Genomic DNA, 8,585 nt, shown 5'->3' with positions numbered 1-8,585 from the left:
TTCCACCATTCCCGTCATATATATACATATATGTATATATATATGTATATATATATATATAAATATATATATATGTATATATATACTATATATATAAATATATATATATATATATATACATATACAAGCGAAACCGGTCAGGAATAAACTCGGAACGAGACCCGTGACTCTCTTTTTCCACCTTTTTCAACATATATATATATATATATATATGTGTGTGTGTGTGTGTGTGTGTGTGTGTGTGTGTGTGTGTGTGTGTGTGTGTGTGTGTGTGTGTGTGTACTTATATATATATATATATGTATATATATATATATATGTATGTATATATGTATATATATCAATTAAACATTACAAGTCCGCTGCTGAACAAAGGTCTCTCTCAAGCAATCTTATGAATCGCATGACTGCACCTATCATTGCCATGTCACTCCTGCAAACATTTCCACATTGTTTCTCCACCATCTATATTTTTTCCTCTTCCATGCTTCCCATTTCTCTGCGTCCACTCAGTAGCACGTCTGTTCCTTCGCTCATCGTTATTTCTGATAAAATTTCATTCCCAATCACACTTCCTCGCTTTTACCGCCTCCACAATAAATTTCACTTAAGTCTGCTCTCTCACCTAACTTCTCCTCTTGTTGTCTTTCATTTTTTCCTATGCATTGATTTCTACATTCTCCTCTGTCTTCATCGCTTTAATAAATTTCCTAGTAACTTCTGTAGGTTATAGCTGACGTTATACACAAATTATAAAATTTGCGTTTCAGAGATATGTGGAGAGCTTCTCATGATGTTTTTATATTTACTAAACATTCTCCAGTCAATTGTGATACTCTTTTTTTCGTTTTGTTTTCATCATCTTTAGTTAGTTTTAGTATCTATTCTGAATAATTATTCTTTTCAGTTTCTTTAAAATGCTCACCGTCGATTGTTTTTATATTAACTTTAGAGTTTGGCTCTTATTTATCTTGAAACCTACTTTGAGACTTTTCTTGTTAAGATCACTTGGCATATCTTGCAAATTTTCTGCTGTGTCTTAAATAAGAATAATGTTATCAGCAAATATAAAGTGATTGAAATATTTTCCATTGATCTTCAAACCCTTCCCTTCCAAACTCAACTCTGGTTCTTTTTCCAGGAAACCTGTAAATAATTTGGGTAAAACTGTATCGTCTTACCGTACTCCTTTCTCTATCTTTACCTTCTATATATCTTTATGTAGTCTAATTATAGTAGTACCTTTTCCATGAATGTTTTGTAGGACCTTTACACTATATTTGTTTGTACCCTGCTTGCGTATAGAATTTAGTACTGCCATTTCCTCTACCGATTCAAAAAATAATCACAGAATTATACTGTACTTTTTTTGTTTTGTTTTTTTCTGATTACAAATAGTCTATGATGAGTATCCGCCTCTAAAGCCTGTGCATAAATATGTCTGTATGTATGTATGTATGCATGTATGTATGTATGTATGTATGTATGTATGTATGTATGTATGTAAGGGAGAAGAAAACGATAGGACTATAGGGAAAGATGAAATGCAAAGAGCACTGAAAATTAGAGAGGTGTCACGTAGTAACTGACTTTGGGAGGATCAGTTACAGTGGATTGATTAGTAAGGTTGTTAGATGTGTGCCTAAGACAGGGGAGTGTACCGGAGCCAGTTGTTTGCCGATGACACTACGCTTGTGGCTGGGCCGGAGAAGGGTCTAAGGAAGCTAGTGATGGAGTTTTGAAGGGTATGTGAGAGAAAAAGACTGAAACTGAATGTGGGCAAATGTAAGGTGTTGGGATTTACAAAAGGGGGATGGCAGTGAGTTGGAGGTAAGTCTTAAAAGGAAAAGGACGGAGGAAATGAAGGATTTTAAGTATTTAGGGTCACATGTAGCAGGGAATGGAGGAGTGGAGGTGGAGGTAAACTGTAGAGTGAAATAAGCAAGTAAATGTCTGGGGGGGGGAGAAAATTTTTATGCGAAATAAGTATCTGGGAATGAACTTAAAGAGAAGACCGTATGAAAGGTGGATTGTGCCTACGACACTGCACAGAGGTGAGACTTTGAATCTAAGAGAAACATAAATAAGGCGTTTAAATGTATTTGAGATGAAACGTTTAAGAAGTATGGTAAAGGTTACGAGGATGGAGAAAGTGATGAATGGAGAGGCGAGGTAGAGAGCTGGGGTGGAAAGACAGCTAACAGATAAGGTCGATTAAAGAATACTGGGATGGTTTTGGCATATGGAAAGAATGGGTGAAGAAAAACTACCAAAAAGGTGCGGAACGCAGACGTGAATGAGGTAAATTTGAGGAGAAAGCCGAGAATGGGATGGACTGATTGGGTGAACGGGGCCTTCGATATAAGGAAAATGTCTGTTATGTACGGAAGAGAGAAGGCAAGAGAAAGGTGCGATTGGATAGTGGCTGTGAATGGGTAATAAGTTTATGCGGACCGAAGGGATTTCTTTTTGAATTCTTGTCTGCTCTATAGACTTTTTAGGGTGTGAGGACGGAGGGTCATCATGTAATGAAATGATGGAGATAAAGTAGCTCTGTCTGTTGGGCCTCGCTGTGGAGGTACTATGTCTTTACTTCTGAGGCGACCATTGGGTATGGTAGAGAGATGGCCGTCCGCTCAAAAGGAGCTAAGGTACTAATAGGGGAAAACAAATGTGTGTTGGATGGGTATGGGATGGTTGAAGAATGGGTGCATACTTTGGCTAGCCAACTCCCTTGAGAGAAAGGCTCTTTTAGTATATGAAAAATAAAGTGTGTGTGTGTGTGTGTGTGTGTGTGTGTGTGTGTGTGTGTGTGTGTGTGTGTTTGTGTGTTTGTGTGTTTGTGTGTGTGTGTGTGTGTGTGTGTGTGTGTGTGTGTGTGTGTGTGTGTGTGTGTGTGTGTGTGTGTGTGTGTGTGTGTGTGTTTGTGTGTGTGTTTGTTTAGCAAGTAGCAGCGAGTAAAGTCGCCACGTAAGGCTCGTGTCTCAAAAGTTCTTATAGAAACTCGTTCTAGGTCCGTCACTTTTTCTTCTTCTATTTTTGAGTGCTATATTTCGTTCTCTCCTTAGGAACGATTCGAGTATATAAGTTTTTACCTCATATACATCGTTGCAGGTACACAACAACATCATCTGTTTTTTTTTTTTTTTTTTTTTTTTTTGCGTTTTTTAATTTTGCTTTTTTTTTCTTCTTTGGTATTTTCTTTCCTGTTTTCATTTACCTTGTATATTTTCATAATTGCTTGCTGTTTTTTTTTTATCTTTTCTTATATTAGTTCCCTTTATGTTTGTTACATACATTTCTTTGAGCTTTGAATTTAATTTTTTTTTTTCTTATTCCATTTCGTTGTTTTTATTTATTTGCCATTTGAAGGTTGATCTTTTTTTCGTACTCAAATGGCATGGACTTCGGGGCACGCTGATCTTTAATACTCGAAGGTACTTGAGTTCAGGTTTGCGTGGCCTCTGGGTCCTCTCCAAGGAATGTCGGCCGTATTCGCGGGAGGATCCTTTCCGATGCAAATCACATTTTTCTTTTTCATTTTCATTTTTATTTTTATTTTCATCCTTATGTTTTATTTGAGCTACAATATTACGTTCATTTCTTACGATCGATTCGAGTATATTACTTTTTACCTCATATACATCCTTGCAGACACACAACATTGTTGTTGTTGTTGTTGTTGTTGTTGTTGTTGTTGTTGTTGTTTTCATTTCGTGTCGACTGCCTTTCCTGAGTTATTTTTATTTTGCTCATTTTTTTTCTCTTGATATTTTCTTTTCTGCTTTCGTTTATCTTGTATATTTTCATAATTGCTTGCTGCTTTCCTATCTCTTCTTATTCTAGTTCCGTTTATTTTTGTTACGTACATTTGTTTTAGCTTTGAATTTCCTATTATCTATTTTGTCTATCTTATTTATTTCGTTGTTTTTATTTCTTTGTCATTTCAATATTGATTTTTGGGGAGGGTTTTTTTTCGTACTCAAATGGCATGGTCACGCTGATCTTTAACCCATTAAACTCCGATGACAAGATTCCTTGTCATTTGGTCAAATAAAACAAAAAATCATAAAACACAAAAATGTTTGATCAAACACCAGAAAAATATGACGTCATTCCTCGCACGAAGCGAGGACTGACGTCATATTTTTCTGGTGTTTGATCAAACATTTTGGTGTTTTATAATTTTTTGTTTTATTTGACCAAATGACAAGGAATCTTGTCATCGGAGTTTAATGGGTTAATACTTGAAGGCACTTGGGCTCAGCTTTTCGTGGCCTCTGGGTCCTCTCCAAGGAATGTCGGCCGAACTCGCGGGAGGATCTTTTCCGATGTCCACCAAAATTACATTTTCATTTTTCATTTTTCATTTTTCATTTTCATTCTTCTGTTTTACTTGAGCGCTTTCCCCTCTCTCTCTCTCTCTCTCTCTCTCTCTCTCTCTCTCTCTCTCTCTCTCTCTCTCTCTCTCTCTCTCTCTCTCTCTCTCTCTCCGAAAAATGGGCGGACATCGACTTACGGAGGACCTTTCGGCTCGGAGGTTCCTGAGCTTAGGTTCTCGAAGTCTCTGACCCATTCGAGTAAGTATCAGCCAACCTCGAGGTCTTCCGTGGCCATACGGTTCGTCCTGGAAATTCCCCGAAGTCCTGGGGGTCAGGTACCTTGCATTCCGTGTTGTACTACCTCGCGGGACATTGATTTTATATTTTCATGTTTGTATAATGTTTATTTTTTTCTACATTTTTTTTTTTTTTTTTTTTTTTTTTGTCTTCTCTCGCTGGATGGGAAAAAGTGACTTCGGGTCGAATTCCGTCGCCTGGTCACTTGCAGCCTCCCGCCCACAGGGAGACGAGGGGCTCTCGCAAGACCTTAGCGCCCACCGCATTCGCGAGTGACACAGATTACGCTATTTTTGAGGGGAAGATTAGTTTATTATTATTATTATTATCATTATTATTATTATCATTATTATTATCATTATCATTATCATTATTATTATTATTATTATTATCTTTATTATTATTATTGTTATTATTATTATTGTTATTATTATTATTGTTATTATTATTATTGTTATTATTATTATTATTATTATTATTATTATTATTATTATCATTATCATTATCATTATTATCATTATTATTATTATTATTATTATCAATATTATAATTATCATTATTACTATAATTTATTATTATTATAATTCATCATCATCATCATCATCATCATCATCATCATCATCATCATCATCATCATCATCATCATCATCATCATCATCATCATCATCATCATCATCATCATCATCATCATCATCATCATATATAATGTATATAACCATTATATTATTTATTATCATTATAAGTCCCCATTTTCAATGTTACTACATGAGGGGACGGAAAGGGTGTGTCGCCGATTAAATGAAGCGGCCTTGCTGTGGATGTGCTGTGTCTTCCTGCATTTCTTCTGACCCAGGGCGATGGGCGAGATACAGGGATGACCCATCATCCAGGAGTAGCCAAGATGAGGGGGAGGGAGGGAGAGGGGATGAATGGGGGTGGAATGTGGGTATGAAATGGGTGGGCGTGGAATTAAGCCTTTTGACTTTGGCTACCTTCCTTGTATAGGGAAAAAACCCTTGGTATATGTATGTATGTATTATTGTTACCATTTAAATCTCTATATTTTTTTGTTTACGTCATTACTTATCTATTCATCTTCATCTTTTTCCTATATGATTGAATTCTCTGTGATAGATCATCTACCAGAAGCCATAGGATCAATCACCCCAGCGTCTAGTGGAACTACTACTGTATATGTAAGACTTTTTTTCTCTCCAATTCTGATTCAACGTGTGTGTTGTGTGTGTGATTCACCATGGTCTTGGATCACTTGTTGGGCTCGTGATCGATTTTCCTCCCGATCTATGAGTAATACTGTGACCTTACACGCACACACACACACCCAACTCCCCGCCCACAAGAGTTGGAGTAACGACTCGCTGCGCAGCGATACTGTAATTATTTCAGCCCTGGGCGGAATTCGAACCCGGACCACCGTAGTGGCAGCCGGAAATTCTACCACCGCGCCACCGAGTGTAAGTGTGTGTGTGTGTGTGTGTGTGTGTGTGTGTGTGTGTGTGTGTGTGTGTGTGTGTGTGTGTGTGTGTGTGTGTGTGTGTGTGTGTGTACGTGTGTGTGTGTGTGTGTACGTGTGTGTGTGTGTACGTGTGTGTGTGGATGGGTGGGTGGGTGGGTGTGTATGGGTGTGGGTGTGGGTGTGGGTGTGGGTGTGGGTGTGGGTGTGTGTGGGTGTGAGTTTTGCGAGAGAGAGAGAGAGAGAGAGAGAGAGAGAGAGAGAGAGAGAGAGAGAGGGGAGGAAGGGGGGGATTGCAGAGCGGCGGCATTGACCCGGCGAGCAACGAGTTTTGAGCGAACGGGAAGAACCAGTTTGTTTACGTTGGCAAAGGCGGGGAAATCCATCTTGGGCCTTCATATTAGTGTTAGGCTAAGACACGATGAGGTGGGGTAGGGTGGGGTGGGATGGAATGGGGTGTAGCTCATTGGAGGAGGGGTAAACACCTTATGGTAGGAGGTTAAGCCGACCTAGGTTATCTAGTGTCATAGTATGCATTCATCTAGTTAATTACATGCTAGAGTAGGGGTGAGATAGCAGGTCAAGGGGGTTAGTGAATCACCATCTGCTAGGTTAGGTCGGTTAGTTAGATTAGGTAGTATTCACCTAACTGAGTACTACGATCTACCTAACCTAATTTATTCGACCTAATCGTTTAGTTATGATGTGTATCTACAGTAATACGTTGGGTTGTTCTGCGTCCCAGAGGGAATTGATTGATCAAAATTCAATTACTTATACGATGCATTTTATTGACTTTCCTACAATACGGAATTGCACATATGAAATATCTAAATAAAAGCAGATTAAAATCAAACAATATAAGATACGTTTACAGAGGAAATATGCATATTATATCAAAATGTGCACCTATCTTCATACTCCATAGAACATTAATAATAAATATACTAAAAATTAATAGTCTCGTTCCACATACACATTAAGTTTATACCCTTCTAGTACACAAACACTCATGCGTACATTCCTAATATCAAGGAAGTATATAGATTACTTACTTTGGTTAGTTTTGCCTGTTAATGGCACAGCTTAGGTGGACCTCCGCTGACTCCAGGTGCTTCCGACTCCCTTTCCATTCTTGCGGCTTCAGTCAGGGTGTGGTGGTGGTGAAGGCTTGGGTATCCTGGTATGGGTGGCTGATCTGGTAGCATGTCAAGTCCCTTGTCCAGCCTGTGTTTGAAGGACGCACTGGTATGTCAGTTAGGTCCCTAATTTGTTTTGGCAGACAGTTGAAAAATCGGGCCCCCACTGTAGAAGAAGGAATTGTGCACAAGGGCTCGTACTCGCTGTGTACTGCCCTGTGTGCCTCTAACGTTACACATCCTTCCTCTTCTCTCATGGATGTTAACTACGAGCCCTACATTTGGCACTATTTCCTCTAGGATTTTCCATATATTTATAGCTATGTATCGTTCTCTCCATTAAGGGGAGTATATCTGGAGGTGTTTTAGTCTGGCCCAGTCGTTGAGTTGTTGTGTACCCCATATTCTGTTGGTAAATGTCCTTTGTGGACTTTCTATTGCAGCAGTATCTTGAGTCTTGTATGGGGACCACAGCTTGCAGCAGTATTCTATTCTGGGGAGTACTAATGATTTCAGGAGTTTTAGTAGAGACTGTCTCTCTCTTGTGCAGAAAGTCCTTAGGGTCCAGTTGCTCATGCTCATTGCTTTTCCTGCTATTTGTTGTAGATATGAGAAGGTTGCACAACTGCTCAAGTGAATGCCCAGGTCTTTGACATGTATTTTCTCCTCTATTGCTTTGTTGTTGCACTGATAGGTGGTTGTCGTTTTCACCTCTTCGTTATATACATACCTTATGAGTTCAAAATTATCCCCATTCAATGACATGTTGTTTGCAGTGGTCTGAAAAGTGGCTAATGAAATTTAAAACAATTAAATGAGATTCTAGGACTGATTGTGCGACCTTTTGATTTTAAAAGTTCATTTGGAATATGCTGTTTCCGTATGGTCACGGAATCTCATTAAAAACATTGACAGATAGGAAAAAGTACAACGGCGAGCCACAAAACCGATTCCAAATTTCAAAAATAAATCGTACGAAAATCGACTAAAACATATGAATCTATTTTCCCTAAAAAGCGTAGACTCAGAGGTGACTTGATACAGGTCTTTAAGATTCTAAAGGAAATTGATAACAGTAAAAGTGACAAAAAGTTCACATTGAATGAGAATAATACAAGAAATAATGGTCCCAAACTATCAGGAAATAGATTTAATTTGGAAGTGGGTAGAAACAACTTCGCCAACCGTGTAGTTAATGAATGGAATAAACTTCCTGCAAAGGAAGGGCAATGTAGTTCAGTTCGAAGCTTTAAGATTAATTTAGATAAGCACCTAAGCAAGATGCTGTAATGCCTACCATTTTTTATATTGTTTGTTTATTTGTTTATTGTTGTTTGTTTCTTATTATTTGAT

This window comes from Oratosquilla oratoria, chromosome 1 (assembly GCF_046742065.1).
Source record: "Oratosquilla oratoria isolate Oo_2021 chromosome 1, ASM4674206v1, whole genome shotgun sequence".
Lineage (NCBI taxonomy): Eukaryota > Metazoa > Arthropoda > Malacostraca > Stomatopoda > Squillidae > Oratosquilla > Oratosquilla oratoria.
The sequence above is the reverse complement of the archived record's forward strand: the minus strand, read 5'-3'. Positions refer to the sequence as shown.